General features: G+C 41.8%; 29 non-coding genes across 29 annotated transcripts; all 29 read right to left on the reverse strand.

Annotated features, from left to right (window-relative positions):
• Window positions 1-190: 190 nt before the first annotated feature.
• On the reverse strand, window positions 191-262 carry trnag-ucc (transfer RNA glycine (anticodon UCC)). Its single transcript has one exon. It is a non-coding gene; the product is annotated as a tRNA-Gly (tRNA).
• A 583-nt stretch (window positions 263-845) lies between these two features.
• Window positions 846-917, reverse strand: trnag-ucc (transfer RNA glycine (anticodon UCC)). The gene has a single exon. It is a non-coding gene; the product is annotated as a tRNA-Gly (tRNA).
• Window positions 918-1,500: 583 nt separating this feature from the next.
• trnag-ucc (transfer RNA glycine (anticodon UCC)) lies at window positions 1,501-1,572 on the reverse strand. The gene has a single exon. It is a non-coding gene; the product is annotated as a tRNA-Gly (tRNA).
• Window positions 1,573-2,832: 1,260 nt separating this feature from the next.
• trnag-ucc (transfer RNA glycine (anticodon UCC)) lies at window positions 2,833-2,904 on the reverse strand. Its single transcript has one exon. It is a non-coding gene; the product is annotated as a tRNA-Gly (tRNA).
• Window positions 2,905-3,487: 583 nt separating this feature from the next.
• On the reverse strand, window positions 3,488-3,559 carry trnag-ucc (transfer RNA glycine (anticodon UCC)). The gene has a single exon. It is a non-coding gene; the product is annotated as a tRNA-Gly (tRNA).
• A 594-nt stretch (window positions 3,560-4,153) lies between these two features.
• On the reverse strand, window positions 4,154-4,225 carry trnag-ucc (transfer RNA glycine (anticodon UCC)). Its single transcript has one exon. It is a non-coding gene; the product is annotated as a tRNA-Gly (tRNA).
• Window positions 4,226-4,811: 586 nt separating this feature from the next.
• Window positions 4,812-4,883, reverse strand: trnag-ucc (transfer RNA glycine (anticodon UCC)). The gene has a single exon. It is a non-coding gene; the product is annotated as a tRNA-Gly (tRNA).
• Window positions 4,884-5,466: 583 nt separating this feature from the next.
• trnag-ucc (transfer RNA glycine (anticodon UCC)) lies at window positions 5,467-5,538 on the reverse strand. The gene has a single exon. It is a non-coding gene; the product is annotated as a tRNA-Gly (tRNA).
• A 1,249-nt stretch (window positions 5,539-6,787) lies between these two features.
• trnag-ucc (transfer RNA glycine (anticodon UCC)) lies at window positions 6,788-6,859 on the reverse strand. Its single transcript has one exon. It is a non-coding gene; the product is annotated as a tRNA-Gly (tRNA).
• Window positions 6,860-7,453: 594 nt separating this feature from the next.
• On the reverse strand, window positions 7,454-7,525 carry trnag-ucc (transfer RNA glycine (anticodon UCC)). Its single transcript has one exon. It is a non-coding gene; the product is annotated as a tRNA-Gly (tRNA).
• A 1,906-nt stretch (window positions 7,526-9,431) lies between these two features.
• trnag-ucc (transfer RNA glycine (anticodon UCC)) lies at window positions 9,432-9,503 on the reverse strand. Its single transcript has one exon. It is a non-coding gene; the product is annotated as a tRNA-Gly (tRNA).
• Window positions 9,504-10,752: 1,249 nt separating this feature from the next.
• Window positions 10,753-10,824, reverse strand: trnag-ucc (transfer RNA glycine (anticodon UCC)). The gene has a single exon. It is a non-coding gene; the product is annotated as a tRNA-Gly (tRNA).
• Window positions 10,825-11,407: 583 nt separating this feature from the next.
• On the reverse strand, window positions 11,408-11,479 carry trnag-ucc (transfer RNA glycine (anticodon UCC)). Its single transcript has one exon. It is a non-coding gene; the product is annotated as a tRNA-Gly (tRNA).
• A 594-nt stretch (window positions 11,480-12,073) lies between these two features.
• Window positions 12,074-12,145, reverse strand: trnag-ucc (transfer RNA glycine (anticodon UCC)). The gene has a single exon. It is a non-coding gene; the product is annotated as a tRNA-Gly (tRNA).
• Window positions 12,146-14,051: 1,906 nt separating this feature from the next.
• On the reverse strand, window positions 14,052-14,123 carry trnag-ucc (transfer RNA glycine (anticodon UCC)). The gene has a single exon. It is a non-coding gene; the product is annotated as a tRNA-Gly (tRNA).
• A 583-nt stretch (window positions 14,124-14,706) lies between these two features.
• On the reverse strand, window positions 14,707-14,778 carry trnag-ucc (transfer RNA glycine (anticodon UCC)). The gene has a single exon. It is a non-coding gene; the product is annotated as a tRNA-Gly (tRNA).
• Window positions 14,779-15,372: 594 nt separating this feature from the next.
• Window positions 15,373-15,444, reverse strand: trnag-ucc (transfer RNA glycine (anticodon UCC)). The gene has a single exon. It is a non-coding gene; the product is annotated as a tRNA-Gly (tRNA).
• A 1,240-nt stretch (window positions 15,445-16,684) lies between these two features.
• On the reverse strand, window positions 16,685-16,756 carry trnag-ucc (transfer RNA glycine (anticodon UCC)). The gene has a single exon. It is a non-coding gene; the product is annotated as a tRNA-Gly (tRNA).
• A 583-nt stretch (window positions 16,757-17,339) lies between these two features.
• On the reverse strand, window positions 17,340-17,411 carry trnag-ucc (transfer RNA glycine (anticodon UCC)). Its single transcript has one exon. It is a non-coding gene; the product is annotated as a tRNA-Gly (tRNA).
• A 583-nt stretch (window positions 17,412-17,994) lies between these two features.
• On the reverse strand, window positions 17,995-18,066 carry trnar-ucu (transfer RNA arginine (anticodon UCU)). Its single transcript has one exon. It is a non-coding gene; the product is annotated as a tRNA-Arg (tRNA).
• A 597-nt stretch (window positions 18,067-18,663) lies between these two features.
• On the reverse strand, window positions 18,664-18,735 carry trnag-ucc (transfer RNA glycine (anticodon UCC)). Its single transcript has one exon. It is a non-coding gene; the product is annotated as a tRNA-Gly (tRNA).
• Window positions 18,736-19,318: 583 nt separating this feature from the next.
• Window positions 19,319-19,390, reverse strand: trnag-ucc (transfer RNA glycine (anticodon UCC)). The gene has a single exon. It is a non-coding gene; the product is annotated as a tRNA-Gly (tRNA).
• Window positions 19,391-19,973: 583 nt separating this feature from the next.
• trnag-ucc (transfer RNA glycine (anticodon UCC)) lies at window positions 19,974-20,045 on the reverse strand. Its single transcript has one exon. It is a non-coding gene; the product is annotated as a tRNA-Gly (tRNA).
• A 583-nt stretch (window positions 20,046-20,628) lies between these two features.
• Window positions 20,629-20,700, reverse strand: trnar-ucu (transfer RNA arginine (anticodon UCU)). The gene has a single exon. It is a non-coding gene; the product is annotated as a tRNA-Arg (tRNA).
• A 1,244-nt stretch (window positions 20,701-21,944) lies between these two features.
• trnag-ucc (transfer RNA glycine (anticodon UCC)) lies at window positions 21,945-22,016 on the reverse strand. The gene has a single exon. It is a non-coding gene; the product is annotated as a tRNA-Gly (tRNA).
• A 1,239-nt stretch (window positions 22,017-23,255) lies between these two features.
• Window positions 23,256-23,327, reverse strand: trnar-ucg (transfer RNA arginine (anticodon UCG)). The gene has a single exon. It is a non-coding gene; the product is annotated as a tRNA-Arg (tRNA).
• Window positions 23,328-23,924: 597 nt separating this feature from the next.
• On the reverse strand, window positions 23,925-23,996 carry trnar-ucu (transfer RNA arginine (anticodon UCU)). The gene has a single exon. It is a non-coding gene; the product is annotated as a tRNA-Arg (tRNA).
• A 597-nt stretch (window positions 23,997-24,593) lies between these two features.
• Window positions 24,594-24,665, reverse strand: trnag-ucc (transfer RNA glycine (anticodon UCC)). Its single transcript has one exon. It is a non-coding gene; the product is annotated as a tRNA-Gly (tRNA).
• Window positions 24,666-25,248: 583 nt separating this feature from the next.
• trnag-ucc (transfer RNA glycine (anticodon UCC)) lies at window positions 25,249-25,320 on the reverse strand. Its single transcript has one exon. It is a non-coding gene; the product is annotated as a tRNA-Gly (tRNA).
• Window positions 25,321-25,521: the final 201 nt, after the last annotated feature.

Here is a 25,521-nt window from a genome sequence, read left to right on the forward strand (position 1 = left end):
CAGTTCATACTATGAATTCAGGTAGCACTGTCGCCAGTACATTATGACACATTGACTTTGCATTGCAAGCATTCAAACATGACCCTTGGAAAACAGGTTGCTCAACAAAAGCCATGAGCTGATTCTGGAAGAACTGCCTTCAACCAGAGTCATCAGAGGTTCATTTCATTCTCAACTAGAAATTGACAAATGTGATGGCTGGGAATCGAACCCAGGTCAACTGCTTGGAAGGCAACCATGCTTACCACTGCACCACCATCACACAGCTGAAAACTAACTTTGATAAACCGCACAGTAATCCTGCAGCTTTTTCTGAAGCCGTTTTTGTTCCTTCTGATGCAACTCGACAGATTTGATGAAAGGTTACATCACATGTAATGCAAGATAGACAGATAAAAGAAAGCATCGAAGGAACCAGCTAAAAATTGCAATATTTTGCTCACAATTAAATGAATTCCAGATTCACACAATGTATGTCAAGTGTCAACTGGGTATTCTTCAACATTCTTTCCATTTTGTCTGCCTCTGCCCTCTCAGGGAGCAAATCCCCAGAATTTAACTGGAAATGACTCACTGATGTTGAGGAATTTGAAATACTGCTGCTTGACTTGCAGGGCCTGAGCCCAGCTGCAACATTTACGTCGATGGTGATTGACAGTTCATACTATGAATTCAGGTAGCACTGTCGCCAGCACATTATGACACATTGATTTTGCATTGCAAACATTCAAACATGACCCTTTGAAAACAGGTTGCTCAACAAAATCCATGAGCTGCGGCTGGAAGAACTCCTTGCAACCAGAGTCATCAGAGGTTCATTCCATTCTCAAGTAGAAATTGACAAATGTGATGGCTGGGAATCAAACCCAGGTCAACTGCTTGGAAAGCAACCATGCTTACCACTGCACCACCATCACACAGCTGAAAACTAACTTTGATAAACCGCACAGTAATCCTGCAGCTTTTTCTGAAGCCGTTTTTGTTCCTTCTGATGCAACTCGACAGATTTGATGAAAGGTAACATCACATGTAATGCAAGATAGACAGACAAAAGAAGGCATCGAAGGAACCAGCTAAAAATTGCAATATTTTGCTCACAATTAAATGAATTCCAGATTCACACAATGTATGTCAAGTGTCAACTGGGTATTCTTCAACATTCTTCCCATTTTGTCTGCCTCTGCCCTGTCAGGGAGCAAATCCCCAGAATTTAACTGGAAATGACTCACTGATGTTGAGGAATTTGAAATACTGCTGCTTGACTTGCAGGGCCTGAGCCCAGCTGCAACCTTGACGTCTATGGTGATTGACAGTTCATACTATGAATTCAGGTAGCACTGTCGCCAGTACATTATGACACATTGACTTTGCATTGCAAGCATTCAAACATGACCCTTAGAAAACAGGTTGCTCAACAAAAGCCATGAGCTGATTCTGGAAGAACTGCCTTCAACCAGAGTCATCAGAGGTTCATTTCATTCTCAACTAGAAATTGACAAATGTGATGGCTGGGAATCGAACCCAGGTCAACTGCTTGGAAGACAACCATGCTTACCACTGCACCACCATCACACAGCTGAAAACTAACTTTGATAAACCGCACAGTAATCCTGCAGCTTTTTCTGAAGCCGTTTTTGTTCCTTCTGATGCAACTCGACAGATTTGATGAAAGGTAACATCACATGTAATGCAAGATAGACAGATAAAAGAAAGCATCGAAGGAACCAGCTAAAAATTGCAATATTTTGCTCACAATTAAATGAATTCCAGATTCACACAATGTATGTCAAGTGTCAACTGGGTATTCTTCAACATTCTTTCCATTTTGTCTGCCTCTGCCCTCTCAGGGAGCAAATCCCCAGAATTTAACTGGAAATGACTCACTGATGTTGAGGAATTTGAAATACTGCTGCTTGACTTGCAGGGCCTGAGCCCAGCTGCAACATTGACGTCGATGGTGATTGACAGTTCATACTATGAATTCAGGTAGCACTGTCGCCAGCACATTATGACACATTGATGACACGTCGACTTTGCATTGCAAACATTCAAACATGACCCTTTGAAAACAGGTTGCTCAACAAAATCCATGAGCTGCGGCTGGAAGAACTCCTTGCAACCAGAGTCATCAGAGGTTCATTCCATTCTCAAGTAGAAATTGACAAATGTGATGTCTGGGAATCAAACCCAGGTCAACTGCTTGGAAGGCAACCATGCTTACCACTGCACCACCATCACACAGCTGCAAACTAACTTTGATAAACCGCACAGTAATCCTGCAGCTTTTTCTGAAGCCGTTTTTGTTCCTTCTGATGCAACTCGACAGATTTGATGAAAGGTAACATCACATGTAATGCAAGATAGACAGACAAAAGAAGGCATCGAAGGAACCAGCTAAAAATTGCAATATTTTGCTCACAATTAAATGAATTCCAGATTCACACAATGTATGTCAAGTGTCAACTGGGTATTCTTCAACATTCTTCCCATTTTGTCTGCCTCTGCCCTGTCAGGGAGCAAATCCCCAGAATTTAACTGGAAATGACTCACTGATGTTGAGGAATTTGAAATACTGCTGCTTGACTTGCAGGGCCTGAGCCCAGCTGCAACCTTGACGTCTATGGTGATTGACAGTTCATACTATGAATTCAGGTAGCACTGTCGCCAGTGCATTATGACACATTGATGACACGTCGACTTTGCATTGCAAACATTCAAACATCACCCTTTGAAAACAGGTTGCTCAACAAAATCCATGAGCTGCGGCTGGAAGAACTCCTTGCAACCAGAGTCATCAGAGGTTCATTCCATTCTCAAGTAGAAATTGACAAATGTGATGGCTGGGAATCAAACCCAGGTCAACTGCTTGGAAAGCAACCATGCTTACCACTGCACCACCATCACACAGCTGAAAACTAACTTTGATAAACCGCACAGTAATCCTGCAGCTTTTTCTGAAGCCGTTTTTGTTCCTTCTGATGCAACTCGACAGATTTGATGAAAGGTAACATCACATGTAATGCAAGATAGACAGACAAAAGAAGGCATCGAAGGAACCAGCTAAAAATTGCAATATTTTGCTCACAATTAAATGAATTCCAGATTCACACAATGTATGTCAAGTGTCAACTGGGTATTCTTCAACATTCTTCCCATTTTGTCTGCCTCTGCCCTGTCAGGGAGCAAATCCCCATAATTTAACTGGAAATGACTCACTGATGTTGAGGAATTTGAAATACTGCTGCTTGACTTGCAGGGCCTGAGCCCAGCTGCAACCTTGACGTCTATGGTGATTGACAGTTCATACTATGAATTCAGGTAGCACTGTCGCCAGTACATTATGACACATTGACTTTGCATTGCAAGCATTCAAACATGACCCTTAGAAAACAGGTTGCTCAACAAAAGCCATGAGCTGATTCTGGAAGAACTGCCTTCAACCAGAGTCATCAGAGGTTCATTTCATTCTCAACTAGAAATTGACAAATGTGATGGCTGGGAATCGAACCCAGGTCAACTGCTTGGAAGGCAACCATGCTTACCACTGCACCACCATCACACAGCTGAAAACTAACTTTGATAAACCGCACAGTAATCCTGCAGCTTTTTCTGAAGCCGTTTTTGTTCCTTCCGATGCAACTCGACAGATTTGATGAAAGGTAACATCACATGTAATGCAAGATAGACAGATAAAAGAAAGCATCGAAGGAACCAGCTAAAAATTGCAATATTTTGCTCACAATTAAATGAATTCCAGATTCACACAATGTATGTCAAGTGTCAACTGGGTATTCTTCAACATTCTTTCCATTTTGTCTGCCTCTGCCCTCTCAGGGAGCAAATCCCCAGAATTTAACTGGAAATGACTCACTGATGTTGAGGAATTTGAAATACTGCTGCTTGACTTGCAGGGCCTGAGCCCAGCTGCAACATTGACGTCGATGGTGATTGACAGTTCATACTATGAATTCAGGTAGCACTGTCGCCAGCACATTATGACACATTGATGACACGTCGACTTTGCATTGCAAACATTCAAACATGACCCTTTGAAAACAGGTTGCTCAACAAAATCCATGAGCTGCGGCTGGAAGAACTCCTTGCAACCAGAGTCATCAGAGGTTCATTCCATTCTCAAGTAGAAATTGACAAATGTGATGGCTGGGAATCGAACCCAGGTCAACTGTTTGGAAGGCAACCATGCTTACCACTGCACCACCATCACACAGCTGCAAACTAACTTTGATAAACCGCACAGTAATCCTGCAGCTTTTTCTGAAGCCGTTTTTGTTCCTTCTGATGCAACTCGACAGATTTGATGAAAGGTAACATCACATGTAATGCAAGATAGACAGACAAAAGAAGGCATCGAAGGAACCAGCTAAAAATTGCAATATTTTGCTCACAATTAAATGAATTCCAGATTCACACAATGTATGTCAAGTGTCAACTGGGTATTCTTCAACATTCTTCCCATTTTGTCTGCCTTTGACCTCTCAGGGAGCAAATCCCCAGAATTTAACTGGAAATGACTCACTGAAGTTGTTGAGGAATTTGAAATACTGCTGCTTGACTTGCAGGGCCTGAGCCCAGCTGCAACATTGACATCTATGGTGATTGACAGCTCATACTGTCAATTCTGGTCGCACTGTCGCCAGCACATTATGACACATTGACTTTGCATTGCAAGCATTCAAACATGACCCTTAGAAAACAGGTTGCTCAGCAAAATCCATGAGCTGATTCTGGAAGAACTGCCTTCAACCAGAGTCATCAGAGGTTCATTTCATTCTCAACTAGAAATTGACAAATGTGATGGCTGGGAATCAAACCCAGGTCAACTGCTTGGAAGGCAACCATGCTTACCACTGCACCACCATCACACAGCTGAAAACTAACTTTGATAAACCGCACAGTAATCCTGCAGCTTTTTCTGAAGCCGTTTTTGTTCCTTCTGATGCAACTCGACAGATTTGATGAAAGGTAACATCACATGTAATGCAAGATAGACAGATAAAAGAAAGCATCGAAGGAACCAGCTAAAAATTGCAATATTTTGCTCACAATTAAATGAATTCCAGATTCACACAATGTATGTCAAGTGTCAACTGAGTATTCTTCAACATTCTTTCCATTTTGTCTGCCTCTGCCCTCTCAGGGAGCAAATCCCCAGAATTTAACTGGAAATGACTCACTGATGTTGAGGAATTTGAAATACTGCTGCTTGACTTGCAGGGCCTGAGCCCAGCTGCAACATTGACGTCTATGGTGATTGACAGTTCATACTATGAATTCAGGTAGCACTGTCGCCAGTACATTATGACACATTGACTTTGCATTGCAAGCATTCAAACAGGACCCTTTGAAAACAGGTTGCTCAACAAAATCCATGAGCTGCTGCTGGAAGAACTGCTTGCAACCAGAGTCATCAAAAGTCCATTTCATCCACAAGTAGAAATTGACAAATGTGATGGCTGGGAATCGAACCCAGGTCAACTGCTTGGAAGGCAACCATGCTTACCACTGCACCACCATCACACAGCTGAAAACTAACTTTGATAAACCGCACAGTAATCCTGCAGCTTTTTCTGAAGCCGTTTTTGTTCCTTCTGATGCAACTCGACAGATTTGATGAAAGGTAACATCACATGTAATGCAAGATAGACAGATAAAAGAAAGCATCGAAGGAACCAGCTAAAAATTGCAATATTTTGCTCACAATTAAATGAATTCCAGATTCACACAATGTATGTCAAGTGTCAACTGGGTATTCTTCAACATTCTTTCCATTTTGTCTGCCTCTGCCCTGTTAGGGAGCAAATCCCCAGAATTTAACTAGAAATGACTCACTGATGTTGAGGAATTTGAAATACTGCTGCTTGACTTGCAGGGCCTGAGCCCAGCTGCAACATTGACGTCTATGGTGATTGACAGTTCATACTATGAATTCAGGTAGCACTGTCGCCAGTACATTATAACACATTGACTTTGCATTGCAAGCATTCAAACAGGACCCTTTGAAAACAGGTTGCTCAACAAAATCCATGAGCTGCTGCTGGAAGAACTGCTTGCAACCAGAGTCATCAAAAGTCCATTTCATCCACAAGTAGAAATTGACAAATGTGATGGCTTGGAATCAAACCCATGTCAACTGCTTGGAAGGCAACCATGCTTACCACTGCACCACCATCAAACAACTGAAAGCAAGATTTGATAAACCGCAGAGTAATCCTGCAGCTTTTTCTGAAGCTGTTTTTGTTCCTTCTGATGCAACTCGACAGATTTGATGAAAGGTAACATCACATGTAATGCAAGATAGACAGATAAAAGAAGGCATCGAAGGAACCAGCTAAAAATTGCAATATTTTGCTCACAATTAAATGAATTCCAGATTCACACAATGTATGTCAAGTGTCAACTGGGTATTCTTCAACATTCTTCCCATTTTGTCTGCCTCTGCCCTGTCAGGGAGCAAATCCCCAGAATTTAACTGGAAATGACTCACTGATGTTGAGGAATTTGAAAAACTGCTGCTTGACTTGCAGGGCCTGAGCCCAGCTGCAACATTGACGTCTATGGTGATTGACAGTTCATACTATGAATTCAGGTAGCACTGTCGCCAGTACATTATGACACATTGATGACACGTCGACTTTGCATTGCAAACATTCAAACATGACCCTTTGAAAACAGGTTGCTCAACAAAATCCATGAGCTGCGGCTGGAAGAACTGCTTGCAACCAGAGTCATCAAAAGTCCATTTCATCCACAAGTAGAAATTGACAAATGTGATGGCTGGGAATCGAACCCAGGTCAACTGCTTGGAAGGCAACCATGCTTACCACTGCACCACCATCACACAGCTGAAAGCTAACTTTGATAAACCGCACAGTAATCCTGCAGCTTTTTCTGAAGCCGTTTTTGTTCCTTCTGATGCAACTCGACAGATTTGATGAAAGGTAACATCACATGTAATGCAAGATAGACAGATAAAAGAAAGCATCGAAGGAACCAGCTAAAAATTGCAATATTTTGCTCACAATTAAATGAATTCCAGATTCACACAATGTATGTCAAGTGTCAACTGGGTATTCTTCAACATTCTTTCCATTTTGTCTGCCTCTGCCCTGTCAGGGAGCAAATCCCCAGAATTTAACTAGAAATGACTCACTGATGTTGAGGAATTTGAAATACTGCTGCTTGACTTGCAGGGCCTGAGCCCAGCTGCAACATTGACGTCTATGGTGATTGACAGTTCATACTATGAATTCAGGTAGCACTGTCGCCAGTACATTATGACACATTGATGACACGTCGACTTTGCATTGCAAACATTGAAACATGACCCTTTGAAAACAGGTTGCTCAACAAAATCCATGAGCTGCGGCTGGAAGAACTGCTTGCAACCAGAGTCATCAGAGGTTCATTCCATTCTCAAGTAGAAATTGACAAATGTGATGGCTGGGAATCGAACCCAGGTCAACTGCTTGGAAGGCAACCATGCTTACCACTGCACCACCATCACACAGCTGCAAACTAACTTTGATAAACCGCACAGTAATCCTGCAGCTTTTTCTGAAGCCGTTTTTGTTCCTTCTGATGCAACTCGACAGATTTGATGAAAGGTAACATCACATGTAATGCAAGATAGACAGACAAAAGAAGGCATCGAAGGAACCAGCTAAAAATTGCAATATTTTGCTCACAATTAAATGAATTCCAGATTCACACAATGTATGTCAAGTGTCAACTGGGTATTCTTCAACATTCTTCCCATTTTGTCTGCCTTTGACCTCTCAGGGAGCAAATCCCCAGAATTTGACTGGAAATGACTCACTGATGTTGTTGAGGAATTTGAAATACTGCTGCTTGACTTGAGGGGCTGAGCCCAGCTGCAACATTGACGTCTATGGTGATTGACAGCTCATACTGTGAATTCAGGTAGCACTGTCGCCAGTACATTATGACACATTGACTTTGCATTTCAAGCATTCAAACATGACCCTTAGAAAACAGGTTGCTCAACAAAATCCATGAGCTGATTTTGGAAGAACTGCCTTCAACCAGAGTCATCAGAGGTTCATTTCATTCTCAACTAGAAATTGACAAATGTGGTGGCTGGGAATCGAACACAGGTCAACTGCTTGGAAGGCAACCATGCTTACCACTGCACCACCATCACACAGCTGAAAACTAACTTTGATAAACCGCACAGTAATCCTGCAGCTTTTTCTGAAGCCGTTTTTGTTCCTTCTGATGCAACTCGACAGATTTGATGAAAGGTAACATCACATGTAATGCAAGATAGACAGATAAAAGAAAGCATCGAAGGAACCAGCTAAAAATTGCAATATTTTGCTCACAATTAAATGAATTCCAGATTCACACAATGTATGTCAAGTGTCAACTGGGTATTCTTCAACATTCTTTCCATTTTGTCTGCCTCTGCCCTGTTAGGGAGCAAATCCCCAGAATTTAACTAGAAATGACTCACTGATGTTGAGGAATTTGAAATACTGCTGCTTGACTTGCAGGGCCTGAGCCCAGCTGCAACATTGACGTCTATGGTGATTGACAGTTCATACTATGAATTCAGGTAGCACTGTCGCCAGCACATTATGACACATTGACTTTGCATTGCAAGCATTCAAACAGGACCCTTTGAAAACAGGTTGCTCAACAAAATCCATGAGCTGCTGCTGGAAGAACTGCTTGCAACCAGAGTCATCAAAAGTCCATTTCATCCACAAGTAGAAATTGACAAATGTGATGGCTTGGAATCAAACCCATGTCAACTGCTTGGAAGGCAACCATGCTTACCACTGCACCACCATCAAACAACTGAAAGCAAGATTTGATAAACCGCAGAGTAATCCTGCAGCTTTTTCTGAAGCTGTTTTTGTTCCTTCTGATGCAACTCGACAGATTTGATGAAAGGTAACATCACATGTAATGCAAGATAGACAGATAAAAGAAGGCATCGAAGGAACCAGCTAAAAATTGCAATATTTTGCTCACAATTAAATGAATTCCAGATTCACACAATGTATGTCAAGTGTCAACTGGGTATTCTTCAACATTCTTCCCATTTTGTCTGCCTCTGCCCTGTCAGGGAGCAAATCCCCAGAATTTAACTGGAAATGACTCACTGATGTTGAGGAATTTGAAAAACTGCTGCTTGACTTGCAGGGCCTGAGCCCAGCTGCAACATTGACGTCTATGGTGATTGACAGTTCATACTATGAATTCAGGCAGCACTGTCGCCAGTACATTATGACACATTGATGACACGTCGACTTTGCATTGCAAACATTCAAACATGACCCTTTGAAAACAGGTTGCTCAACAAAATCCATGAGCTGCGGCTGGAAGAACTCCTTGCAACCAGAGTCATCAGAGGTTCATTCCATTCTCAAGTAGAAATTGACAAATGTGATGGCTGGGAATCGAACCCAGGTCAACTGCTTGGAAGGCAACCATGCTTACCACTGCACCACCATCACACAGCTGAAAACTAACTTTGATAAACCGCACAGTAATCCTGCAGCTTTTTCTGAAGCCGTTTTTGTTCCTTCTGATGCAACTCGACAGATTTGATGAAAGGTAACATCACATGTAATGCAAGATAGACAGATAAAAGAAAGCATCGAAGGAACCAGCTAAAAATTGCAATATTTTGCTCACAATTAAATGAATTCCAGATTCACACAATGTATGTCAAGTGTCAACTGGGTATTCTTCAACATTCTTTCCATTTTGTCTGCCTCTGCCCTGTTAGGGAGCAAATCCCCAGAATTTAACTAGAAATGACTCACTGATGTTGAGGAATTTGAAATACTGCTGCTTGACTTGCAGGGCCTGAGCCCAGCTGCAACATTGACGTCTATGGTGATTGACAGTTCATACTATGAATTCAGGTAGCACTGTCGCCAGTACATTATAACACATTGACTTTGCATTGCAAGCATTCAAACAGGACCCTTTGAAAACAGGTTGCTCAACAAAATCCATGAGCTGCTGCTGGAAGAACTGCTTGCAACCAGAGTCATCAAAAGTCCATTTCATCCACAAGTAGAAATTGACAAATGTGATGGCTTGGAATCAAACCCATGTCAACTGCTTGGAAGGCAACCATGCTTACCACTGCACCACCATCAAACAACTGAAAGCAAGATTTGATAAACCGCAGAGTAATCCTGCAGCTTTTTCTGAAGCTGTTTTTGTTCCTTCTGATGCAACTCGACAGATTTGATGAAAGGTAACATCACATGTAATGCAAGATAGACAGATAAAAGAAGGCATCGAAGGAACCAGCTAAAAATTGCAATATTTTGCTCACAATTAAATGAATTCCAGATTCACACAATGTATGTCAAGTGTCAACTGGGTATTCTTCAACATTCTTCCCATTTTGTCTGCCTCTGCCCTGTCAGGGAGCAAATCCCCAGAATTTAACTGGAAATGACTCACTGATGTTGAGGAATTTGAAAAACTGCTGCTTGACTTGCAGGGCCTGAGCCCAGCTGCAACATTGACGTCTATGGTGATTGACAGTTCATACTATGAATTCAGGTAGCACTGTCGCCAGTACATTATGACACATTGATGACACGTCGACTTTGCATTGCAAACATTCAAACATGACCCTTTGAAAACAGGTTGCTCAACAAAATCCATGAGCTGCGGCTGGAAGAACTCCTTGCAACCAGAGTCATCAGAGGTTCATTCCATTCTCAAGTAGAAATTGACAAATGTGATGGCTGGGAATCGAACCCAGGTCAACTGCTTGGAAGGCAACCATGCTTACCACTGCACCACCATCACACAGCTGAAAACTAACTTTGATAAACCGCACAGTAATCCTGCAGCTTTTTCTGAAGCCGTTTTTGTTCCTTCTGATGCAACTCGACAGATTTGATGAAAGGTAACATCACATGTAATGCAAGATAGACAGATAAAAGAAAGCATCGAAGGAACCAGCTAAAAATTGCAATATTTTGCTCACAATTAAATGAATTCCAGATTCACACAATGTATGTCAAGTGTCAACTGGGTATTCTTCAACATTCTTTCCATTTTGTCTGCCTCTGCCCTGTTGGGGAGCAAATCCCCAGAATTTAACTGGAAATGACTCACTGATGTTGAGGAATTTGAAATACTGCTGCTTGACTTGCAGGGCCTGAGCCCAGCTGCAACATTGACGTCTATGGTGATTGACAGTTCATACTATGAATTCAGGTAGCACTGTCGCCAGTACATTATGACACATTGACTTTGCATTGCAAGCATTCAAACAGGACCCTTTGAAAACAGGTTGCTCAACAAAATCCATGAGCTGCTGCTGGAAGAACTGCTTGCAACCAGAGTCATCAAAAGTCCATTTCATCCACAAGTAGAAATTGACAAATGTGATGGCTGGGAATCGAACCCAGGTCAACTGCTTGGAAGGCAACCATGCTTACCACTGCACCACCATCACACAGCTGAAAGCTAACTTTGATAAACCGCACAGTAATCCTGCAGCTTTTTCTGAAGCCGTTTTTGTTCCTTCTGATGCAACTCGACAGATTTGATGAAAGGTAACATCACATGTAATGCAAGATAGACAGATAAAAGAAAGCATCGAAGGAACCAGCTAAAAATTGCAATATTTTGCTCACAATTAAATGAATTCCAGATTCACACAATGTATGTCAAGTGTCAACTGGGTATTCTTCAACATTCTTTCCATTTTGTCTGCCTCTGCCCTGTCAGGGAGCAAATCCCCAGAATTTAACTAGAAATGACTCACTGATGTTGAGGAATTTGAAATACTGCTGCTTGACTTGCAGGGCCTGAGCCCAGCTGCAACATTGACGTCTATGGTGATTGACAGTTCATACTATGAATTCAGGTAGCACTGTCGCCAGTACATTATGACACATTGATGACACGTCGACTTTGCATTGCAAACATTGAAACATGACCCTTTGAAAACAGGTTGCTCAACAAAATCCATGAGCTGCGGCTGGAAGAACTGCTTGCAACCAGAGTCATCAGAGGTTCATTCCATTCTCAAGTAGAAATTGACAAATGTGATGGCTGGGAATCGAACCCAGGTCAACTGCTTGGAAGGCAACCATGCTTACCACTGCACCACCATCACACAGCTGCAAACTAACTTTGATAAACCGCACAGTAATCCTGCAGCTTTTTCTGAAGCCGTTTTTGTTCCTTCTGATGCAACTCGACAGATTTGATGAAAGGTAACATCACATGTAATGCAAGATAGACAGACAAAAGAAGGCATCGAAGGAACCAGCTAAAAATTGCAATATTTTGCTCACAATTAAATGAATTCCAGATTCACACAATGTATGTCAAGTGTCAACTGGGTATTCTTCAACATTCTTCCCATTTTGTCTGCCTTTGACCTCTCAGGGAGCAAATCCCCAGAATTTGACTGGAAATGACTCACTGATGTTGTTGAGGAATTTGAAATACTGCTGCTTGACTTGAGGGGCTGAGCCCAGCTGCAACATTGACGTCTATGGTGATTGACAGCTCATACTGTGAATTCAGGTAGCACTGTCGCCAGTACATTATGACACATTGACTTTGCATTTCAAGCATTCAAACATGACCCTTAGAAAACAGGTTGCTCAACAAAATCCATGAGCTGATTTTGGAAGAACTGCCTTCAACCAGAGTCATCAGAGGTTCATTTCATTCTCAACTAGAAATTGACAAATGTGGTGGCTGGGAATCGAACACAGGTCAACTGCTTGGAAGGCAACCATGCTTACCACTGCACCACCATCACACAGCTGAAAACTAACTTTGATAAACCGCACAGTAATCCTGCAGCTTTTTCTGAAGCCGTTTTTGTTCCTTCTGATGCAACTCGACAGATTTGATGAAAGGTAACATCACATGTAATGCAAGATAGACAGATAAAAGAAAGCATCGAAGGAACCAGCTAAAAATTGCAATATTTTGCTCACAATTAAATGAATTCCAGATTCACACAATGTATGTCAAGTGTCAACTGGGTATTCTTCAACAATCTTTCCATTTTGTCTGCCTCTGCCCTGTTAGGGAGCAAATCCCCAGAATTTAACTAGAAATGACTCACTGATGTTGAGGAATTTGAAATACTGCTGCTTGACTTGCAGGGCCTGAGCCCAGCTGCAACATTGACGTCTATGGTGATTGACAGTTCATACTATGAATTCAGGTAGCACTGTCGCCAGCACATTATGACACATTGACTTTGCATTGCAAGCATTCAAACAGGACCCTTTGAAAACAGGTTGCTCAACAAAATCCATGAGCTGCTGCTGGAAGAACTGCTTGCAACCAGAGTCATCAAAAGTCCATTTCATCCACAAGTAGAAATTGACAAATGTGATGGCTTGGAATCAAACCCATGTCAACTGCTTGGAAGGCAACCATGCTTACCACTGCACCACCATCAAACAACTGAAAGCAAGATTTGATAAACCGCAGAGTAATCCTGCAGCTTTTTCTGAAGCTGTTTTTGTTCCTTCTGATGCAACTCGACAGATTTGATGAAAGGTAACATCACATGTAATGCAAGATAGACAGATAAAAGAAGGCATCGAAGGAACCAGCTAAAAATTGCAATATTTTGCTCACAATTAAATGAATTCCAGATTCACACAATGTATGTCAAGTGTCAACTGGGTATTCTTCAACATTCTTCCCATTTTGTCTGCCTCTGCCCTGTCAGGGAGCAAATCCCCAGAATTTAACTGGAAATGACTCACTGATGTTGAGGAATTTGAAAAACTGCTGCTTGACTTGCAGGGCCTGAGCCCAGCTGCAACATTGACGTCTATGGTGATTGACAGTTCATACTATGAATTCAGGCAGCACTGTCGCCAGTACATTATGACACATTGATGACACGTCGACTTTGCATTGCAAACATTCAAACATGACCCTTTGAAAACAGGTTGCTCAACAAAATCCATGAGCTGCGGCTGGAAGAACTCCTTGCAACCAGAGTCATCAGAGGTTCATTCCATTCTCAAGTAGAAATTGACAAATGTGATGGCTGGGAATCGAACCCAGGTCAACTGCTTGGAAGGCAACCATGCTTACCACTGCACCACCATCACACAGCTGAAAACTAACTTTGATAAACCGCACAGTAATCCTGCAGCTTTTTCTGAAGCCGTTTTTGTTCCTTCTGATGCAACTCGACAGATTTGATGAAAGGTAACATCACATGTAATGCAAGATAGACAGATAAAAGAAAGCATCGAAGGAACCAGCTAAAAATTGCAATATTTTGCTCACAATTAAATGAATTCCAGATTCACACAATGTATGTCAAGTGTCAACTGGGTATTCTTCAACATTCTTTCCATTTTGTCTGCCTCTGCCCTGTTAGGGAGCAAATCCCCAGAATTTAACTGGAAATGACTCACTGATGTTGAGGAATTTGAAATACTGCTGCTTGACTTGCAGGGCCTGAGCCCAGCTGCAACATTGACGTCTATGGTGATTGACAGTTCATACTATGAATTCAGGTAGCACTGTCGCCAGTACATTATGACACATTGACTTTGCATTGCAAGCATTCAAACAGGACCCTTTGAAAACAGGTTGCTCAACAAAATCCATGAGCTGCTGCTGGAAGAACTGCTTGCAACCAGAGTCATCAAAAGTCCATTTCATCCACAAGTAGAAATTGACAAATGTGATGGCTGGGAATCGAACCCAGGTCAACTGCTTGGAAGGCAACCATGCTTACCACTGCACCACCATCACACAGCTGAAAACTAACTTTGATAAACCGCACAGTAATCCTGCAGCTTTTTCTGAAGCCGTTTTTGTTCCTTCTGATGCAACTCGACAGATTTGATGAAAGGTAACATCACATGTAATGCAAGATAGACAGATAAAAGAAAGCATCGAAGGAACCAGCTAAAAATTGCAATATTTTGCTCACAATTAAATGAATTCCAGATTCACACAATGTATGTCAAGTGTCAACTGGGTATTCTTCAACATTCTTTCCATTTTGTCTGCCTCTGCCCTGTCAGGGAGCAAATCCCCAGAATTTAACTAGAAATGACTCACTGATGTTGAGGAATTTGAAATACTGCTGCTTGACTTGCAGGGCCTGAGCCCAGCTGCAACATTGACGTCTATGGTGATTGACAGTTCATACTATGAATTCAGGTAGCACTGTCGCCAGTACATTATGACACATTGATGACACGTCGACTTTGCATTGCAAACATTGAAACATGACCCTTTGAAAACAGGTTGCTCAACAAAATCCATGAGCTGCGGCTGGAAGAACTGCTTGCAACCAGAGTCATCAGAGGTTCATTCCATTCTCAAGTAGAAATTGACAAATGTGATGGCTGGGAATCGAACCCAGGTCAACTGCTTGGAAGGCAACCATGCTTACCACTGCACCACCATCACACAGCTGCAAACTAACTTTGATAAACCGCACAGTAATCCTGCAGCTTTTTCTGAAGCCGTTTTTGTTCCTTCTGATGCAACTCGACAGATTTGATGAAAGGTAACATCACATGTAATGCAAGATAGACAGACAAAAGAAGGCATCGAAGGAACCAGCTAAAAATTGCAATATTTTGCTCACAATTAAATGAATTCCAGATTCACACAATGTATGTCAAGTGTCAACTGGGTATTCTTCAACATTCTTCCCATTTTGTCTGCCTTTGACCTCTCAGGGAGCAAATCCCCAGAATTTGACTGGAAATGACTCACTGATGTTGTTGAGGAATTTGAAATACTGCTGCTTGACTTGAGGGGCTGAGCCCAGCTGCAACATTGACGTCTATGGTGATTGACAGCTCATACTGTGAATTCAGGTAGCACTGTCGCCAGTACATTATGACACATTGACTTTGCATTTCAAGCATTCAAACATGACCCTTAGAAAACAGGTTGCTCAACAAAATCCATGAGCTGATTCTGGAAGAACTGCCTTCAACCAGAGTCATCAGAGGTTCATTTCATTCTCAACTAGAAATTGACAAATGTGGTGGCTGGGAATCGAACACAGGTCAACTGCTTGGAAGGCAACCATGCTTACCACTGCACCACCATCACACAGCTGAAAACTAACTTTGATAAACCGCACAGTAATCCTGCAGCTTTTTCTGAAGCCGTTTTTGTTCCTTCTGATGCAACTCGACAGATTTGATGAAAGGTAACATCACATGTAATGCAAGATAGACAGATAAAAGAAAGCATCGAAGGAACCAGCTAAAAATTGCAATATTTTGCTCACAATTAAATGAATTCCAGATTCACACAATGTATGTCAAGTGTCAATTGGGTATTCTTCAACATTCTTTCCATTTTGTCTGCCTCTGCCCTCTCAGGGAGCAAATCCCCAGAATTTAACTGGAAATGACTCACTGATGTTGAGGAATTTGAAATACTGCTGCTTGACTTGCAGGGCCTGAGCCCAGCTGCAACATTGACGTCTATGGTGATTGACAGTTCATATTATGAATTCAGGTAGCACTGTCGCCAGTACATTATGACACATTGACTTTGCATTGCAAGCATTCAAACATGACCCTTAGAAAACAGGTTGCTCAACAAAATCCATGAGCTGATTCTGGAAGAACTGCCTTCAACCAGAGTCATCAGAGGTTCATTTCATTCTCAACTAGAAATTGACAAATGTGATGGCTGGGAATCGAACCCAGGTCAACTGCTTGGAAGGCAACCATGCTTACCACTGCACCACCATCACACAGCTGAAAACTAACTTTGATAAACCGCACAGTAATCCTGCAGCTTTTTCTGAAGCCGTTTTTGTTCCTTCTGATGCAACTCGACAGATTTGATGAAAGGTAACATCACATGTAATGCAAGATAGACAGATAAAAGAAAGCATCGAAGGAACCAGCTAAAAATTGCAATATTATGCTCACAATTAAATGAATTCCAGATTCACACAATGTATGTCAAGTGTCAACTGGGTATTCTTCAACATTCTTTCCATTTTGTCTGCCTCTGCGCTCTCAGGGAGCAAATCCCCAGAATTTAACTGGAAATGACTCACTGATGTTGAGGAATTTGAAATACTGCTGCTTGACTTGCAGGGCCTGAGCCCAGCTGCAACATTGACGTCGATGGTGATTGACAGCTCATACTATGAATTCAGGTAGCACTGTCGCCAGTACATTATGACACATTGACTTTGCATTGCAAGCATTCAAACAGGACCCTTTGAAAACAGGTTGCTCAACAAAATCCATGAGCTGCTGCTGGAAGAACTGCTTGCAACCAGACTCATCAAAAGTCCATTTCATCCACAAGTAGAAATTGACAAATGTGATGGCTGGGAATCGAACCCAGGTCAACTGCTTGGAAGGCAACCATGCTTACCACTGCACCACCATCACACAGCTGAAAACTAACTTTGATAAACCGCACAGTAATCCTGCAGCTTTTTCTGAAGCCGTTTTTGTTCCTTCTGATGCAACTCGACAGATTTGATGAAAGGTAACATCACATGTAATGCAAGATAGACAGATAAAAGAAAGCATCGAAGGAACCAGCTAAAAATTGCAATATTTTGCTCACAATTAAATGAATTCCAGATTCACACAATGTATGTCAAGTGTCAACTGGGTATTCTTCAACATTCTTTCCATTTTGTCTGCCTCTGCCCTCTCAGGGAGCAAATCCCCAGAATTTAACTGGAAATGACTCACTGATGTTGAGGAATTTGAAATACTGCTGCTTGACTTGCAGGGCCTGAGCCCAGCTGCAACATTTACATCGATGGTGATTGACAGCTCATACTGTGAATTCAGGTAGCACTGTCGCCAGCACATCATGACACATTGACTTTGCATTGCAAGCATTCAAACAGGACCCTTTGAAAACAGGTTGCTCAACAAAATCCATGAGCTGATTCTGGAAGAACTGCCTTCAACCAGAGTCATCAGAAGTCCATTTCATCCACAAGTAGAAATTGACAAATGTGATGGCTGGGAATCGAACCCAGGTCAACTGCTTAGAAGGCAACCATGCTTACCACTGCACCACCATCAAACAACTGAAAGCAAGATTTGATAAACCGCAGAGTAATCTTGCAGCTTTTCCTGAAGCTGTTTTTGTTCCTTCTGATGCAACTCGACAGATTTGATGAAAGGTAACATCACATGTAATGCAAGATAGACAGATAAAAGAAAGCATCGAAGGAACCAGCTAAAAATTGCAATATTTTGCTCACAATTAAATGAATTCCAGATTCACACAATGTATGTCAAGTGTCAACTGGGTATTCTTCAACATTCTTTCCATTTTGTCTGCCTCTGCCCTCTCAGGGAGCAATTCCCCAGAATTTAACTGGAAATGACTCACTGATGTTGTTAAAGAATTTGAAACACTGCTGCTTGACTTGCAGGGCCTGAGCCCAGCTGCAACATTGACGTCTATGGTGATTGACAGTTCATACTATGAATTCAGGTAGCACTGTCGCCAGTACATTATGAAACATTGATGACACGTCGACTTTGCATTGCAAACATTCAAACATGACCCTTTGAAAACAGGTTGCTCAACAAAATCCATGAGTTGCGGCTGGAAGAACTACTTGCAACCAGAGTCATCAGAGGTTCATTTCATTCTCAACTAGAAATTGACAAATGTGATGGCTGGGAATCGAACCCAGGTCAACTGCTTGGAAGGCAACCATGCTTACCACTGCACCACCATCACACAACTGAAAACTAACTTTGATAAACCGCACAGTAATCCTGCAGCTTTTTCTGAAGCCGTTTTTGTTCCTTCTGATGCAACTCGACAGATTTGATGAAAGGTAACATCACATGTGATGCAAGATAGACAGATAAAAGAAAGCATCGAAGGAACCAGCTAAAAATTGCAATATTTTGCTCACAATTAAATGAATTCCAGATTCACACAATGTATGTCAAGTGTCAACTGGGTATTCTTCAACATTCTTCCCATTTTGTCTGCCTCTGCCCTCTCAGGGAGCAAATCCCCAGAATTTAACTGGAAATGACTCACTGATGTTGTTGAGGAATTTGAAATACTGCTGCTTGACTTGCAGGGCCTCAGCCCAGCTGCAACATTGACATCTATGGTGATTGACAGCTCATACTATGAATTCAGGTGGCACTGTCGCCAGTACATTATGACACATTGACTTTGCATTGCAAGCATTCAAACGGGACCCTTTGAAAACAGGTTGCTCAACAAAATCCATGAGATGCTGGAAGAACTGCTTGCAACCAGAGTCATCAGAAGTCCATTTCATCCACAAGTAGAAATTGACAAATGTGATGGCTGGGAATCAAACCCAGGTCAACTGCTTGGAAGGCAACCATGCTTACCACTGCACCACCATCACACAGCTGAAAACAACCTTTGATAAACCGCACAGTAATCCTGCAGCTTTTTCTGAAGCCGTTTTTGTTCCTTCTGATGCAACTCGACAGATTTGATGAAAGGTAACATCACATGTAATGCAAGATAGACAGATAAAAGAAAGCATCGAAGGAACCAGCTAAAAATTGCAATATTTTGCTCACAATTAAATGAATTCCAGATTCACACAATGTATGTCAAGTGTCAACTGGGTATTCTTCAACATTCTTTCCATTTTGTCTGCCTCTGCCCTCTCAGGGAGCAAATCCCCAGAATTTTACTGGAAATGACTCACTGATGTTGAGGAATTTGAAATACTGCTGCTTGACTTGCAGGGCCTGAGCCCAGCTGCAACATTTACATCTGTGGTGATTGACAGTTCATACTATGAATTCAGGTAGCACTGTCGCCAGTACATTATGACACATTGACTTTGCATTGCAAGCATTCAAACATGACCCTTAGAAAACAGGTTGCTCAACAAAATCCATGAGCTGATTCTGGAAGAACTGCCTTCAACCAGAGTCATCAGAGGTTCATTTCATTCTCAACTAGAAATTGACAAATGTGATGGCTGGGAATCGAACCCAGGTCAACTGCTTGGAAGGCAACCATGCTTACCACTGCACCACCATCACACAGCTGAAAACTAACTTTGATAAACCGCACAGTAATCCTGCAGCTTTTTCTGAAGCCGTTTTTGTTCCTTCTGATGCAACTCGACAGATTTGATGAAAGGTAACATCACATGTAATGCAAGATAGACAGATAAAAGAAAGCATCGAAGGAACCAGCTAAAAATTGCAATATTATGCTCACAATTAAATGAATTCCAGATTCACACAATGTATGTCAAGTGTCAACTGGGTATTCTTCAACATTCTTTCCATTTTGTCTGCCTCTGCGCTCTCAGGGAGCAAATCCCCAGAATTTAACTGGAAATGACTCACTGATGTTGAGGAATTTGAAATACTGCTGCTTGACTTGCAGGGCCTGAGCCCAGCTGCAACATTGACGTCGATGGTGATTGACAGTTCATACTATGAATTCAGGTAGCACTGTCGCCAGTACATTATGACACATTGACTTTGCATTGCAAGCATTCAAACAGGACCCTTTGAAAACAGGTTGCTCAACAAAATCCATGAGCTGATTCTGGAAGAACTGCCTTCAACCAGAGTCATCAGAAGTCCATTTCATCCACAAGTAGAAATTGACAAATGTGATGGCTGGGAATCGAACCCAGGTCAACTGCTTAGAAGGCAACCATGCTTACCACTGCACCACCATCAAACAACTGAAAGCAAGATTTGATAAACCGCAGAGTAATCTTGCAGCTTTTCCTGAAGCTGTTTTTGTTCCTTCTGATGCAACTCGACAGATTTGATGAAAGGTAACATCACATGTAATGCAAGATAGACAGATAAAAGAAAGCATCGAAGGAACCAGCAAAAAATTGCAATATTTTGCTCACAATTAAATGAATTCCAGATTCACACAATGTATGTCAAGTGTCAACTGGGTATTCTTCAACATTCTTTCCATTTTGTCTGCCTCTGCCCTCTCAGGGAGCAATTCCCCAGAATTTAACTGGAAATGACTCACTGATGTTGTTAAAGAATTTGAAACACTGCTGCTTGACTTGCAGGGCCTGAGCCCAGCTGCAACATTGACGTCTATGGTGATTGACAGTTCATACTATGAATTCAGGTAGCACTGTCGCCAGTACATTATGACACATTGACTTTGCATTGCAAACATTCAAACATGACCCTTTGAAAACAGGTTGCTCAACAAAATCCATGAGCTGCGGCTGGAAGAACTGCTTGCAACCAGAGTCATCAGAGGTTCATTTCATTCTCAAGTAGAAATTGACAAATGTGATGGCTGGGAATCAAACCCAGGTCAACTGCTTGGAAGGCAACCATGCTTACCACTTCACCACCATCACACAGCTGAAAACAACCTTTGATAAACCGCACAGTAATCCTGCAGCTTTTTCTGAAAACGTTTTTGTTCCTTCTGATGCAACTCGACAGATTTGATGAAAGGTAACATCACATGTAATGCAAGATAGACAGATAAAAGAAGGCATCGAAGGAACCAGCTAAAAATTGCAATATTTTGCTCACAATTAAATGAATTCCAGATTCACACAATGTATGTCAAGTGTCAACTGGGTATTCTTCAACATTCTTCCCATTTTGTCTGCCTCTGCCCTCTCAGGGAGCAAATCCCCAGAATTTAACTGGAAATGACTCACTGATGTTGTTGAGGAATTTGAAACACTGCTGCTTGACTTGCAGGGCCTGAGCCCAGCTGCAACATTGACGTCTATGGTGATTGACAGTTCATACAATGAATTCAGGTAGCACTGTCGCCAGTACATTATGACACATTGACTTTGCATTGCAAGCATTCAAACATGACCCTTTGAAAACAGGTTGCTCAACAAAATCCATGAGCTGATTCTGGACGAACTGCCTTCAACCAGAGTCATCAGAGGTTCATTTCATTCTCAACTAGAAATTGACAAATGTGATGGCTGGGAATCGAACCCAGGTCAACTGCTTGGAAGGCAACCATGCTTACCACTGCACCACCATCACACAGCTGAAAACTAACTTTGATAAACCGCACAGTAATCCTGCAGCTTTTTCTGAAGCCGTTTTTGTTCCTTCTGATGCAACTCGACAGATTTGATGAAAGGTAACATCACATGTAATGCAAGATAGACAGATAAAAGAAAGCATCGAAGGAACCAGCTAAAAATTGCAATATTTTGCTCACAATTAAATGAATTCCAGATTCACACAATGTATGTCAAGTGTCAACTGGGTATTCTTCAACATTCTTTCCATTTTGTCTGCCTCTGCCCTCTCAGGGAGCAAATCCCCAGAATTTAACTGGAAATGACTCACTGATGTTGAGGAATTTGAAATACTGCTGCTTGACTTGCAGGGCCTGAGCCCAGCTGCAACATTTACATCGATGGTGATTGACAGTTCATACTATGAATTCAGGTAGCACTGTCGCCAGTGCATTATGACACATTGACTTTGCATTGCAAGCATTCAAACAGGACCCTTTGAAAACAGGTTGCTCAACAAAATCCATGAGCTGCTGCTGGAAGAAATGCTTGCAACCAGAGTCATCAAAAGTCCATTTCATCCACAAGTAGAAATTGACAAATGTGATGGCTGGGTATCAAACCCAGGTCAACTGCTTGGAAGGCAACCATGCTTACCACTGCACCACCATCAAACAACTGAAAGCAAGATTTGATAAACCGCAGAGTAAACCTGCAGCTTTTCCTGAAGCTGTTTTTGTTCCTTCTGATGCAACTCGACAGATTTGATGAAAGGTAACATCACATGTAATGCAAGATAGACAGATAAAAGAAAGCATCGAAGGAACCAGCTAAAAATTGCAATATTTTGCTCACAATTAAATGAATTCCAGATTCACACAATGTATGTCAAGTGTCAACTGGGTATTCTTCAACATTCTTTCCATTTTGTCTGCCTCTGCCCTCTCAGGGAGCAAATCCCCAGAATTTAACTGGAAATGACTCACTGATGTAGAGGAATTTGAAATACTGCTGCTTGACTTGCAAGGGCCTGAGCCCAGCTGCAACATTTACGTCTATGGTGATTGACAGCTCATACTTTGAATTCAGGTCGCACTGTCGCCAGTACATTATGACACATTGACTTTGCATTGCAAGCATTCAAACAGGACCCTTTGAAAACAGGTTGCTCAACAAAATCCATGAGCTGCTGCTGGAAGAAATGCTTGCAACCAGAGTCATCAAAAGTCCATTTCATCCACAAGTAGAAATTGACAAATGTGATGGCTGGGAATCGAACCCAGGTCAACTGCTTCGAAGGCAACCATGCTTACCACTGCACCACCATCAAACAACTGAAAGCAAGATTTGATAAACCGCAGAGTAATCTTGCAGCTTTTCCTGAAGCTGTTTTTGTTCCTTCTGATGCAACTCGACAGATTTGATGAAAGGAAACATCACATGTAATGCAAGATAGACAGATAAAAGAAAGCATCGAAGGAACCAGCTAAAAATTGCAATATTTTGCTCACAATTAAATGAATTCCAGATTCACACAATGTATGTCAAGTGTCAACTGGGTATTCTTCAACATTCTTCCCATTTTGTCTGCCTCTGCCCTCTCAGGGAGCAATTCCCCAGAATTTAACTGGAAATGACTCACTGATGTTGTTAAAGAATTTGAAACACTGCTGCTTGACTTGCAGGGCCTGAGCCCAGCTGCAACATTGACGTCTATGGTGATTGACAGTTCATACGATGAATTCAGGTAGCACTGTCGCCAGTACATTATGACACATTGATGACACGTCGACTTTGCATTGCAAACATTCAAACATGACCCTTTGAAAACAGGTTGCTCAACAAAATCCATGAGTTGCGGCTGGAAGAACTACTTGCAACCAGAGTCATCAGAGGTTCATTTCATTCTCAAGTAGAAATTGACAAATGTGATGGCTGGGAATCGAACCCAGGTCAACTGCTTAGAAGGCAACCATGCTTACCACTGCACCACCATCAAACAACTGAAAGCAAGATTTGATAAACCGCAGAGTAATCTTGCAGCTTTTCCTGAAGCTGTTTTTGTTCCTTCTGATGCAACTCGACAGATTTGATGAAAGGTAACATCACATGTAATGCAAGATAGACAGATAAAAGAAAGCATCGAAGGAACCAGCTAAAAATTGCAATATTTTGCTCACAATTAAATGAATTCCAGATTCACACAATCTATGTCAAGTGTCAACTGGGTATTCTTCAACATTCTTCCCATTTTGTCTGCCTCTGCCCTCTCAGGGAGCAATTCCCCAGAATTTAACTGGAAATGACTCACTGATGTTGTTAAAGAGTTTGAAACACTGCTGCTTGACTTGCAGGGCCTGAGCCCAGCTGCAACATTGACGTCTATGGTGATTGACAGTTCATACTATGAATTCAGGTAGCACTGTCGCCAGTACATTATGACACATTGATGACACGTCGACTTTGCATTGCAAACATTCAAACATGACCCTTTGAAAACAGGTTGCTCAACAAAATCCATGAGTTGCGGCTGGAAGAACTACTTGCAACCGGAGTCATCAGAGGTTCATTTCATTCTCAAGTAGAAATTGACAAATGTGATGGCTGGGAATCGAACCCAGGTCAACTGCTTGGAAGGCAACCATGCTTACCACTGCACCACCATCACACAACTGAAAACTAACTTTGATAAACCGCACAGTAATCCTGCAGCTTTTTCTGAAGCCGTTTTTGTTCCTTCTGATGCAACTCGACAGATTTGATGAAAGGTAACATCACATGTAATGCAAGATAGACAGATAAAAGAAAGCATCGAAGGAACCAGCTAAAAATTGCAATATTTTGCTCACAATTAAATGAATTCCAGATTCACACAATGTATGTCAAGTGTCAACTGGGTATTCTTCAACATTCTTCCCATTTTGTCTGCCTCTGCCCTCTCAGGGAGCAAATCCCCAGAATTTAACTGGAAATGACTCACTGATGTTGTTGAGGAATTTGAAATACTGCTGCTTGACTTGCAGGGCCTGAGCCCAGCTGCAACATTGACATCTGTGGTGATTGACAGCTCATACTATGAATTCAGGTAGCACTGTCGCCAGTACATTATGACACATTGACTTTGCATTGCAAGCATTCAAACAGGACCCTTTGAAAACAGGTTGCTCAACAAAATCCATGAGCTGCTGGAAGAACTGCTTGCAACCAGAGTCATCAGAAGTCCATTTCATCCACAAGTAGAAATTGACAAATGTGATGGCTGGGAATCGAACCCAGGTCAACTGCTTGGAAGGCAACCATGCTTACCACTGCACCACCATCACACAGCTGAAAACTAACTTTAATAAACCGCACAGTAATCCTGCAGCTTTTCCTGAAGCTGTTTTTGTTCCTTCTGATGCAACTCGACAGATTTGATGAAAGGTAACATCACATGTAATGCAAGATAGACAGATAAAAGAAAGCATCGAAGGAACCAGCTAAAAATTGCAATATTTTGCTCACAATTAAATGAATTCCAGATT

The sequence above is a fragment of the Pristiophorus japonicus genome, chromosome 19 (assembly GCF_044704955.1).
Source record: "Pristiophorus japonicus isolate sPriJap1 chromosome 19, sPriJap1.hap1, whole genome shotgun sequence".
NCBI lineage: Eukaryota > Metazoa > Chordata > Chondrichthyes > Pristiophoridae > Pristiophorus > Pristiophorus japonicus.